Source organism: Balaenoptera acutorostrata, chromosome 13, assembly GCF_949987535.1.
Source record: "Balaenoptera acutorostrata chromosome 13, mBalAcu1.1, whole genome shotgun sequence".
Lineage (NCBI taxonomy): Eukaryota > Metazoa > Chordata > Mammalia > Artiodactyla > Balaenopteridae > Balaenoptera > Balaenoptera acutorostrata.
Window position 1 is genome coordinate 3277920 of NC_080076.1, and position 13479 is coordinate 3291398.

The following is a 13479-nucleotide window of genomic DNA, read 5'->3' on the forward strand; positions in this document are numbered from 1 at the left end:
CAAGTTCCCCCACAAACCCATCTCCACACAGTTACTCAGCACCTTGTGCGTTAGTGAATTTCCCTACACAGTCTCGCTGGGCAGAAGCCTATCTTTGATTTTGGTAGAAATGCCTCCAAGATGTAATCAAGGGTGGCGCATATGTCTTCCATTCACCAACACCCCAGTGCACACAAATGTTAGTTGGTTAAGAAAGAGTAGCCACAAAATTAAAAAATATACATAAATATATTTTATACTATGTATAAATATACCATATATACACAGTATATAATATATACTTACAGTATATATTTCTTAAGTAAGAATTATACTGATATGACTGTAAAGACTTACCAACCAGCAATAAAACATTGTTTGATAATGTGAATCATTGCCAGCTTTATTCTCAATAATTCATGGTTTAGGTCTTTAGACTTTGATGAGAAAATAGATAGAAGATGATAGATGACCAGAAAAGCAGCGGCTACGTTTGCTTAGGTTTGGTTAGTACTAATGTGCACATTTCTCCTAAAACCACGCCTGCAGTGAGGGCAAACATTCTTTCCTGGTACTTTTGAGGGAGTGGTGGTTGATTCCTCCCCTTTCAGGAAGGGGGCTGGAGGAGAGCCAGGGCTTGTGCGATTGCTGGATGGGAGACGTGGCCCTCCTTCCACCAAGGGTGGCCTCTGTGGGGCTTGCCCTGCCATCTGGGAAAACTTTGCTGACCATCAACCCAGACTCCACATCGTCCAGAGAATCACCGTCAGGCCTGTTTCACTCCATCTAGCGTTGGATGGGAACCCACCCACTGCACTGGTCACCTGAATACCAGCTTTCACAAAAATTCCACTGGGAGATAAATAATTAGACACGCTAACAACCGCGGAAAGTACTGACGAGGTTGTTCAGACCCCTAATTGGAAGCCGGAACAGGAGCTGTTCCTCTATAATTAGCATCTCACACGCAGCTTTAAGCCAGTCACGTTCAGCTACCTGCTTGCTCTCACCTTGCTGTCTATTCCGTCGAAAAATGGAAGGGAAGGCCGGGCCTGCCAGGGCTGAACAGAATGTGTGGTGCAGTATTTTGTGAGCATCATGTATCTGCGACTCTCATTAATTAAAAAGACAGCTGTTACCCTAAAAAAAAAGCACAATTCATTTAGTGACAGATATTTTAAATGCGTACGCTAATTTCAGGCTTTTCTTTTCATCCCAAGAAAGCATAACCTGGAAAAGAGATGGTGTTGTAGTGGAATCTATGAGACAGCTGATTTCTGAGCAAGTGACAGAGAAGGGTTGGTGAGCCTTCCTCCCAAGACCCGACATGTTCGTGAAGGGCCCGGGACCAGTCCTGGGGAAGCATGACAAATCGCTTCCCTGCTATGGTACAAACCCCTTCCTTGAGGAACAGTTGTGTCCTAGTCTCCGCAATGGAAGACCATCAAAGCCTTTTTTGACATGTAGCACATGAAACAGTGAAGACAGTGCAGAAAGATGCTGTCTTGTACCTAATGACCTTGTACTGAGAGGGGAAGAGAAACAGCTCATTAGAGTGATTTAATGTGGTATTTTGTTAAAACTAAATCAAAATAATCTATGGAATGTGGCTGAGATTCATCCGAACTTGAAACACACAAGACTGCACTTTATCTCTTTGTTTTCATGTTGCAGCTAAATGGAATTCTAAATTTGAAATACTACAGAACAGGATGCTTTCCAAATTAAAATAAAACAAAAAACAAAAACAAAAAAACCCTCCAAATAGGCTGACGATTTGGGGATAGCTGCATTGCAGGAAATAAACAAGACTTGGCTTTACATGTGAAGCTGCAGTATAAACAGAACCAAAAAGATCGAGAGAAAAAGATACATATAAATACATGCATGAGATGGGGGAGGGGAGAGGAAGAATATTTCAGAAATAATACCTAGAAAAATCGTTCACTAATTCTCAGAAACTCAAATGAGCCCTGTTTTCAGTACAGTTACCTCTTGTTTTCTTTTGGAAGGAATTTTACTGTGCCGTTTCCCTCATCTCTTCTGAAAGAAAAAGCTTAGAGCCTCACTTGCAAATTTCCAGTAGGGAAATCCTTGATCTGTACCTCTACTGAGATTGTCAAAACATCCAAAAGCTGGAATCTGTGCTTTATGAAGTTAATGTTTTCTGGAAACTGCAGTGATACAAAAAGCAATCTTCCCCCTCACCCCTTACAGTAGTTTTTGAGAGGATGCTGAAACTCTCCGAGGTGAAAAGGAACCTGCTTACCTGAATGCATTTGAAATCTCTGTTCCCAGTTCTTTCTCCTGTTTGTGTGCACCCTTGGGTAGAACCCCTGTCTATTTGTTTAACCTCGGCTCAAGTGGACAACGCCAGGTGAGTGAGTGGGTCAGTGCAATTGCCCCTAGAGGAAGAGATACTTCTGATTTGTACCCTGAGGTCTGCAGCTTGTTGATTTCATTCTATCTAAAGTATCATCCAAAAATATGTTGAACAGGGCTCTTCATAGCAATGCAAAGCAGTGGATGTTGATGTGCAGTGGTTTCAGGTGCTCTCCTGGTGCCTGGCTTTTAACTGAGCACTGTTTATGTGATTTATTTTTACCATGAATTAGCTGTGCTAGTGAGTCTTCAATACCTATAAAACAAGGGGAGGCACATTCTGTAAGAAAACTTCATTTATATATGTGTAAAAAAATAGAATTCCATCTTTCTGCTGACATTTTCCTTACATCTACTGACTTTCCTTTGGGGATAATATAGTCTAAAATAGAGTAAAATACCAACAAAAATACTCTCACTTTTGTCAGATCTATCCATCTATCTGTGAGGTTCCTCAGCGCCTACCAACTTCCCAGAATCAACACAAAGATTCCTAACTGGCCAGGACACATAGCCACATGGTTAAGCAGGGACAGAGAATGGGATAGGGCTAGGAAGGTCATTTCAGGTGGGACGCTTGGCCATATGAGGGCTGGTAAATGGCAAAATGGGAGCTCTCTTGGCATCAAAGTCAGCAGGTACTTCCAGGGGGCAGAGCCAAGGCTGCCAGACCCCCTCTGCTCTGGCCCCATTCTTTCTTTTGAGACTTCCACCCTCCTTATCTCCCACACAGACTCAGAGCCAGCAGGAAGGTAGTGTGGAAACAGTTCTCCTCCTGTTAGAATCTTACCACTGCTAAAGGAGGCGTTCACTGATTGCACCCAGGGTCCAGCCATCAGCCAATTCCTGTCTCTTCAAAAGTTCAGTAACAAACTGCAAGTCAAATGTGATGCTCCTGAAAGTGGGCTTCTCTGTGATTTTTCTTTGAGAAAAAGCTCTCCAGGCAGAGTTTACAAAGGGCAATTACTTCGGCATCGTCCCTGTCTACACTGGGCTCCCCCTCATCTGAAACACCCCAGCCTTTGGCTGGTTTCTCAAAGGCTCTGTGGGACCCCTTGTGAGACTGTCCTTGAGGGCAGGAGCAAGGGACTGGCCTGGCTTTGGGGCCCCACCCTTTGTCTGACAGTCACATCATTGGTGGTGAGCAGATGTCTAAAATACTACGTTTCAGGATTATGTTCACCTTTCTGTAGTTGTAGGTATTTTTAAATGGGAATTTCCCCAAGGAAGGAGTTTTGAGAAGCTTATTTAAAATTCTGTAATTGTAAACCAGTGCTTTAAACACTTGTGATGAAGAATAGTCAACTCCTGGGTTTTCATGGTTGGAAACATTTGTTCCCATAAGTCAAACCTGCCTGCTGGGTCACCAGCAATGAGGGCAGGTCTCTGTGGGGCCAGAGCTCTCTGTCCGAATCATCCTTCACCCCATGATATTCCAGTGTGAAAGCTACTGTCTCAGCGTGACCAACTCCTAGTGAGATTTTTGAGGACCCTAGAATCTTCTGCATGATCAGAACCCTTGGACTTCAGATAAATTTCCCTCCCAGTTAATATCTTGAGCAAAAAAAAGAACAATTTCTTCACTGTCTCCAGTTGGCCTGGTCATGAGAACACAAATAAAGTCGGAAATGTGGCTATTCCCCTGACCCACTTTTTCCTGTAATTGAATTCCCATGCAGTTATTTTTTAGATGGTTGGCTGTTTTACATTTGTTAATGATATTTGTTGCCATCTTTGAAGTGGCCAGACTAATTCCTATGTGGTTTATTAAAGGTTTAGCGATACTGTTTGAATAAATTAAAATGGGGACTGCTTTTTCAGTCGGGCTCATTCTCAATTCAAAACCTCAGTATGTGCCTTGAAAATCTGAAATTCATTTAACTTTCCTTAAAAAAGAGACCATCTTGAACATCACTTTTTAACAATATTTTAAAAATCCATATAAAAATGATAGGAAATAAAATGAAATCTATTTCTGTGGAAAGGTATTCAGTAGTATGTGCTTAAAAAAAAATCTAAGATACCTTAAATAGAGTCATCAAAAAACAGACACTAAAAATTTCTTGGTTCCTAACTTCAGATCATAATATTCTAATTTCACATCATTATGTCAAAATTAAAGCTATAAACATTGTTAATTATAATTTCACATCAAGCCCACACACATTAATTTGGGAGTTGATGTCATTTCTGGTATATGGCCCACATTTGTATCTTGAAGAGTTTCCAGATACATGTTTATCTTTATCTTGGAATGTGAGAGGAGTCATCTCAGTGTGCAGATAAATACGACAGAATCTAGGTCAATACTGGGCTATTTGTGTATCTCATTGTTCCTGTTAGGGACCTATTTAATCTTACTTTCTTGCACTGCTGAAGGAATATAATGCAAAGCTCAACGCCGTAGGGCCAGGGAAGGAGACAGCGGGTAAGTTACTGTGGGTTCCCGAGCTATTGCTTAACAGTAAGAATTATCATGATAAAAATGATCACTTTAGAAGTAACTGCTGATTATTCTTACGTGACTTAAAAAAGAGAGGCACAGTATGAAGTGTTTTGCAGGCATTGCCTTATTGAACTATTATAACAATCAGATGAGGAAGGAAATATTACTGTTCCCATTTGAGAGAGAGGTTCATTAATCAGAGTGTAAGTTCAATGAGAGCAGGGCTTTTTGTCTGCTCGTTGACTGCTGACCCCTGGGTCCAGGCATGTGAGGGACACTCACGTATCGAAGAGTTGTCCCTTGACGAACAAGTACACTCATGCCCAGCATCACTAGCACGTTGGTTTCAATCTCAGGAATCTGAATGGAAATCCCAGAGCTGGGATTCTCCTGGTCTTATCTCAATGCGCTTTTCCTTTCAGGAGCCAGAAGAGTCTTTGCTATTTTTCCTCAATGATGGCAGTTGGCCTCTTTTCCACCTTGATCTGAGAGCATTAAGGATTGAACTGTGATGTTCCTCTCCGGGGATTAGTAAACAATAGCCCTTTTCCCCTCTTCTAGTTCCCCTAGGTAAGGGTCATTGTGAAAACTAAAGCAAACCAAGTGTAGTCATTATAGCTAATATTTAATGACCATCTATTATGAACAAGACACCATGCTGTGACTGTATTATACACATAAGATCATTTAATTTCTTCAACAACACATTTGATCCTCTCGCTGATATTTGGAGACCATCATTAGTCTCCATATGCAGGTGAGGAAATTGTGGATGGGGAGATTAAGGAGTTTCCAGAGTCACCAATTTGACCAGAGCTTGTGTTCAACACTAAGCTTATATTCTTAGTCCCCCAGTGCATTCCCTTCTAATGCAGTGTATTACATGTCCAAATGCCCTATCTTGGGTCCAAATCACTAGTTTTGCATATTCTGATGATATTTTGTCTAAACCTTATTCCCAGTTTAGGGAATCATGGGTCTGAGGAACAAAGTTCTATCTGACATCAATTTTTTTGGTTCCCAAGGATAAAATGATCAATAAATCCTATATTTATTATGTTCTTTCCAGTTGGTAACTAGGAACCATATTCTAGCTCAGTCATACCTCTTTCTGAACACCTTCGAGATACAGTCCTGCAATAACAAAATCTTGTGGGTCAGTCTAAGAAACCAAATGAAATTTTAAATGAATTTCTTGAAAAAGAAATGAACAGGAATGTAATTTCGCAAGGATGTAGTTTCACTTCCAAGTGTAGAAAGGGGTTAAGAGGAGAATCTGGCCACTCAAATTTAGGATTGCCAGCCAAGGATAAATGTACATTGATATGTTCGTCACCATTCCTGACGGAATATGCGCCATTCAAATCTTAAATTTAGGAGGCGTGTTTAACGTTTTCAAGGCACTTATTTAAATATTTATACAAATTCTCTTCCACACATACCACTACCAAATTATGATATTTATAGGTAAAAGATGGCTCAGATTGCTTTTTGAAGGAGCACATTAATTTAATCTTGAACGTGCAGTTACAATTCAACATTTTTCTAGAGCAAAAATTGAAAGTATAATAAAAAAGATACATTTTAATTATAACTCAAAAAAGCATGGTGATGGCAATGCTTGATAATTACTCAAGTCTATTTTAGAGATATACAAGTACAAGCCATGCAAACATATTTAAACACATCTTTCCTACTATATATAAAATGCTAAGTAGTTTGCAGTGTGTAAACACTATCAACTACAGTATATTCAGTGTAATTAGGCTACAGAAGCTAACATTTAGCAGAATATCTTAATTTATGCTTGAGAACAGAAAGATGAAAACAAAAATCAGATGAACACCAGATTTCTTTGCATTCTCTTTGAAAGAGATGTCAATATTTGCTAAAGTACAAATTAGGCCACAAAGATGAAGAGATTTTGCCTTCAGGGCAATGGGAATCCAAGAAGTCAGGGAAGCGTGATTACAGAGAGTGGGGACATCCTTCTATGAGATCTTTGCAGGGGCCACGTTCAGGCTTGGTTTAAGTTCAACTCTAGCCTGTCCAAATCAATTGCAAGACTTTTTTATCTCTCTTCCTCTCTTTCCTTTCCTTGCTTTCTCCTTTTTAAGTCCTGTAATTTTTGATTACAATTCTAAAACTAGGCAAATCTTTGGATTGATGAACATTTGGTTATTTTCCCGTAGTTTCTGTCAATTTCAGTGCTACAATTTTGGAATTTTTTAACCATCATGGTTTCCACACAAAGACCAAACTAAAAGGCAGCCAGCAGGGCTGTAAACATAATTATTTGACCATAGGGTAGAGGATTAACAAATTAGCAGCTGTGAACATCATGTGAACAAGGCTGCTCTAGTGAACGATCACCTTCATCAGTTTCACCGTAAAGAGAAGTCTTAGTTTGTCATAATTAAGGAGATTTGATGGTATCATTGAAAAGAACAAATCATAGAGGCTGAGCCGAGCAGTCTCTTCCCCGGACCGAGAACACCAATTAGCCTGGTTATTCGTCTTCTTGTTGATTGAGACCTAATTCACCCATAGTTCCTAGAGGTTAAGGGACGTTTATGGAGCTTGCCATCTGCCACGTGGTCAATGGATGGCTCAGCGGTTCAGTCACGCCTGTGATTTAGTGGGTGTTTGAAGCTTAAGTTCTGCAGGGTTTGTAACTAAAGTCACAATAAGTCTGTTTTATTCATTAGGTCCACTCCAGAACCTGTTTGTTAAATTCATTTTTGTATAATCATGACCAGACTTAAACTTGGGATTAACGTGAAGTAAATATTGTTTTTTGACAGTAGGGATATTTTTCAGTCTATATTATCAGATTTTTCCCTGGTAGGGTAACATTTTATGTGTCTCTTGAGTGTCCTACAAACTCCTTCTCTTAATGGTGTATTCATGGGGAAATTGATATGTTACTGCGTCGGTACTCCATGTGCTATTATAATGTTTGAGGGCTGTAAACCATTTTGAGCTGGTGGGGGGGTGCAGGGAGGGGGGCAGAGAGTGCCGAAGTCTAACTAGGGTAATATAGCCCTACTAATTATATTGATCTCATTAATCTAATTAAATTGCAGCTAGATATAATTTTGTACTTGCCATTTGTCTACATTAACATTATGTAAACCTATTCTGCCTGCCCATGCATTTTATATGCAGTATTTTCTTTAGCACCTCAAGGACTTTGGGTATTAGAGCAGGGTAGAATTCATTTCAACAGCTTAGTGAAATAAGATATTGGATGACTAGGAGGGATGGGAAGATGAGCAACAAAGAAAATGTACTTATTGTTATAGCAAAAGATTTCAGAAATTTGCAAGCACAGATATGTCCAGAGGAGAAAATTCAGTTTTTCATCCCCACTCCATCCCCCATACTTTTTTTGCTGGTCTCTGTTGAGCTTGCAGCATCTGTTAGGATAATCTCGTTTTATTGTTGATGGAAGGTAGAGCATTCATGTGACAGCTAGGAAACAAAAGATTTCGTATATTCTCTCTCTCTATACATATATATGTGTGTATATATATACATATATACATATATATATACACACATATATATGCATATATGCATTATATTACTATGTTTTGATTAGCTGGGAAAATCTAGACTATTTAGATATTTTAAACTAAACAGTCAACAATTAAGACCCTTATTGGAAAAAATGGTTGATGGCATTTCAAAGTTATCAAAATTAAATATTTACAAATATCAAAGTTAGAATTTTACAAACATGAAAATAATTGCTAATATGAATTACAATATGCTACGTAGTAAATATTAATCATTTAAGTCTTCCTTAACCCCGTGGTATGGGTACTAATATTGTCTTCATTTTGAAGATCAGGAAACTGAGGCACAGACTTTTTAAATAACTTGCCAATGTCTAGGCTGAAGCCACAGAACAGCAATTAGAACCCAGTCTGACTTCAAAGATGAAATAATCTGAGCTCTTAAACACAAAGCTATGTAGTCTCAAAACAAAACAAAATCTGTTCTTAAAATCCAGAATATCAGAACACTGAGACACTCCTCAACTTTTCTTTAAGTGAATTTCACCAGAAAATAAACCAGTGTGGAAGAAGTGACATAACCTGAAAACTTAAAGTGTTTTAAGAATGGTTTACGGTGGCAGAGGTGAGTGGAAGTTGGTTGGAGGAAGTTACTTTATTGTTTTTAGGAATACTGTGACTTGAAAAAAATCAAGTTGTCTTAATGCCTTATTACTATAAAATGACCTAGTCGTTGTGTAAGCATGTGGGTGTTGGGGGTGACGGGCATCACCGGCGACAGAAGCTGTAAGAAAAGAGTAAAGCAGATATCGAAGTGTAACAATTCCTGCAGATATAATGCAGATGGGAGCAGATGAAAATGATATCCAGCACAGCCTTGAAAACCAGGTCCCGAAGGAAGGAAACAGCCTCAAAGGAAGTTAATGGAAGCGAGGAACTGCACAATCCACCTAGGAAAAGGATGGAAGAGTTTAGGCTATAAAACCGAGAGAGAAAATATTTCATTTGAAGTCTCGTTTTTCTTTGCTGATGGATGACGTTCATGGGAATTTGAGGGGCTCGGCTCTCCCAGGGCTGGATGAACAGAGGGTCCACAGTGGTGTATCAGGTGTCTACTGCTGCCTAACAAACCACCCGCCACCTGGTGGCTGACGAGGACCACTTGCTTAGCGAATCTGAGTCCAGCTGTTCTCGGCTCACTCAGGATGGCTCGCGAGCGCATGCAGTAAGTTGGTGGGTAGATCAGGTGGAGACTGTGACGGTGGAGAGGATTTCTCTCACACTTCTCGTGGTTAGCTGAGTTTTAACTGGGGTGATGAGACCACTGAGTGACAGATCTCTCACCCGCAGTGGGCTGGCCCAGGCTCGATCTTGGGACCACAGGGCGAGGTGGTGAGGATGGGGGACTGCAGGGCTCTTGAGCTCAAAAAGGGCACATCTCTTCTGCCACATTCTACCCAGCAACGCACATCACTGGGCTAAGTGATGCTTTGACTTCTGTTACCTCAAGATAGAATGCACTTTCTTTTCCACGGCCCGTGGAATATTTACCAAAATTGTCAAGTTACAGATCACAAACACAATCTCAATAAATTGCAGAAAATGAAAATGGAAGACATATTGGTAAATGTGCACAAACATTTGCTGTATTAGATACTAACGAAAATTAATAGAATGTTTAAAGAGCAAAAGAATCCTCAATTCCCTTCATTGTGTGAAACAAAAAAATGAGTGACTTTACCCATTGGATAAGAAATGCAAATTAAAACTACACGGAGCTTTATTTCTCTGCTGTCTGGCAAAATAACCCAAAGTTTGAGAACATACTGGTGAGGAGGCTGTAGAAAAACACATTTTCATATACATGGAATTTATAGAGATAATTTGTCACTATCGAACAAAATTACATATACCTGTACCATTGACCCAGCAAAACCATCTCTAAGAATCTACCAGGAAGATACACATCTATAAGTATGAATGAGCTTGAATGCAAGGTCATACAATTTTGTAAATACAAAATATCAGAAGAAACCACAATTCCCAGAAATAGATGCCTGCATCAATAAATTATGACTTACCCCACAAGGGAGGATTAGCTAGGCTGAGAAGGAATGAGGAAGGTGTCTGTCCTCATATCTGGATGCAGACGTGCAGTGGGAAAGACATGGGGAAACAGTGAGCACATAATTCTGCTGTGTTTTGTGTAAGAAAGGGGTGAAAGTAAGGTGGGGGTACAGATGAAAGCTTTTCTATGAATTATGTAAATGTTTAGAATATAAATTAAAAGGGAAACAAAGCAAAATTAAACAGAAAATTCTAACAACGGCATTTTCAGTAGCATTATTTCAATGGACTTTTGAACAAAAAACTCTACTGGACAATGGCCAACAAAAACATGAAAAGATGCTCAACATCACTAATCATTAGAGAAATGCAAATCAAAACCACAATGAGGTCACCTCACACCAGTCAGAATGGCCATCACCCAAAAATCTAGAAGCAATAAATGCTGGAGAGGGTGTGGAGAAAATGGAACCCTCCTGCACTGTTGGTGGGAATGTAAATTGATACAGCCACTATGGAGAACAGTATGGAGGTTCCTTAAAAAACTAAAAATAAAACTACAATATGACCCAGCAATCCCACTACTGGGCATATACCCTGAGAAAACCATAATTCAAAAAGATACATGTACCACAGTGTTCATTGCAGCTCTATTTCCAATAGCCAGGACATGGAAGCAACTTAAATGTCCATCAACAGATGAATGGATAAAGAAGATGTGGCACATATATACAATGGAATATAAAAGCCATAAAAAGAAACAAAATTGAGTTATTTGTAGTGAGGTGGATGGACCTAGAGTCTGTCATACAGAGTGAAGTAAATCAGAAAGAGAAAAACAAATACCGTATGCTAACACATGCATATGAAATCTAAAAAAGCAGTACTGATGAACCTAGTGGCAGGGCAGGAATAAAGATGCAGACGTAGAGAACGGACTTGAGGGCACAGGGAGGAAGGGGAAGCTGGGATGAAGTGGGAGAGTAGCGTGGACATATATACACTACCAAATGTAAAATGGATGGCTAGTGGGAAGCAGCTGCATCACACAAGGAGATCAACTCGATGCTTCATGATGATCTAGAGGGGTGGGATGGGGACGGTGGGAGGGAGGCTCAAGAGGGAGGGGATATGGGGATATATGTATACATATAGCTGATTCACTTAGTTTTACAGCAGAAACTAACACAACATTGTAAAGCATTTATACTCCGATAAAGATGTGAAAAAAATAATAAAAAATTTAAAAAAAAACTCTACTGAACAGTCTTATTGGAAAATATTTTTATAATGAAACAACTGTCAAGCCATCTTAATCTTGACTCCATAACTCGATCATTAGTAGCAATGTTGGGATAATGAATTTTAAACTAACTTACACGTATTAAATAATAACGCCAACATAGTAATGAATAATATATGTGCGCTAAAGGTATCTATGTGCATCTATGTCTCTATCTATATATCTATCTATCGTGTATCAGCCTATCTGTCACTTCCCTGTACCTTCACACGGATTATACCTGTGGGCACTGACACTCCAGTAACAGTGAGCATCTCTTGTAATCAGATTATGGTTACTAATACCAGTCTCTATTGAAAAAAATCGTCAACCCAAGGTCTAGGGTGGGGACTGTGGAAAATGAGCCTGGGCATCTTTTGTGCCAGAAAGCAAGGAAGTGCTCATGTACTAATGAGGGAGTTACAGAAAAATCTACGTTAAAGACCACTATATGGAAATAACCGATTCAGACAAAGATTATAACTAGATGCTAACTCCACAGATTACCTACGATCCTGAATGTAAACCAGCTTTTAGATCTAATTTGCAGTGTACAGAAACTACAGGGACTAGAACAACAAGTTAAAGAACATGTGTAGAAAAATCCAGAACACGGAACATTCTGTAAGACTTATTTCTTCAAAAAAACATGTTATGGGGGCTTCCCTGGTGGCGCAGTGGCTGAGAATCTGCCTGCCAATGCAGGGGACACGGGTTCGAGCCCTGGTCTGGGAAGATCCCACATGCCGCGGAGCAACTGGGCCCGTGAGCCACGACTGCTGAGCCTGCGCGTCTGGAGCCTGTGCCCTGCAGCGGGAGGGGCCGCGATAGTGAGAGGCCCGCGCACCGCGATGAAGAGCGGCCCCCGCACCGCGATGAGGAGTGGCCCCCACTTGCCGCGGCTGGAGAAAGCCCTCACACGAAAACTAAGAGACCCAACACAGTCATAAATAAATAAATAAAATAAATAAAGTATTTAAAAAAAAAAAAAAAGAAAATGTAGGTAAATCCACATAAAAAAAAAAAAAAAACATGTTATGAAGGAAAATAAAGAGGGAGTTGAGAGAACCTGTCTGGATTAAAAGAGATAAAGATACACATCTTATTGCATGTAACACAGAACATTGGTTGGAACACAATTCAATTTTTAAAAAATCTTATAATACATCATTGGTTCATAAGAGAGAATTTGAACATAAACTATGTATTACACGATATTAGGCACTATTGTTAATTTATTAGGTATGAACAATTCGTACATTGGAATATATTCTCATTTTTTAGGGGATACATGCTAAAGTATTTCTTGATTAAGTTACAGGATGTCTATAAATTATTTAAAAATACAAATATATCGTTACAAAAAATGCAAAATATTCATTTGTGAATTGAGTTGGTGAGTATATATGTGTTTATCTTACTATTCTTTCAATTTTTATGTTTTTAAAAATTTTAGTATAAAAGTTGAAAAATGGAGTGCAACATAAAACTTTGTAAAGAAAAAACATTCTCATGGAAAATTAACAGTTACAAGGAAAATATAAATTCTAAACTTAGCTCAGGAAAAGGGAGGAAGCATAAGCAGGTACATGACTATGAAAAACCTTGACAAAATCTGGGAAAGAAGGACCATCCACACTTGTTTGTTTGTTTCACCCCAAAAAGAGGAAGGTCCCATAAATTACATAAACTGTCAAAAAGCATCCCAGTGTTGGGAATGTTTCCAATGTATTTTATAAAGATTTTATAATTTGATACCAACCTGTTAATTATAGCAAGAATAAGAAAAGGCAAAAATAGGA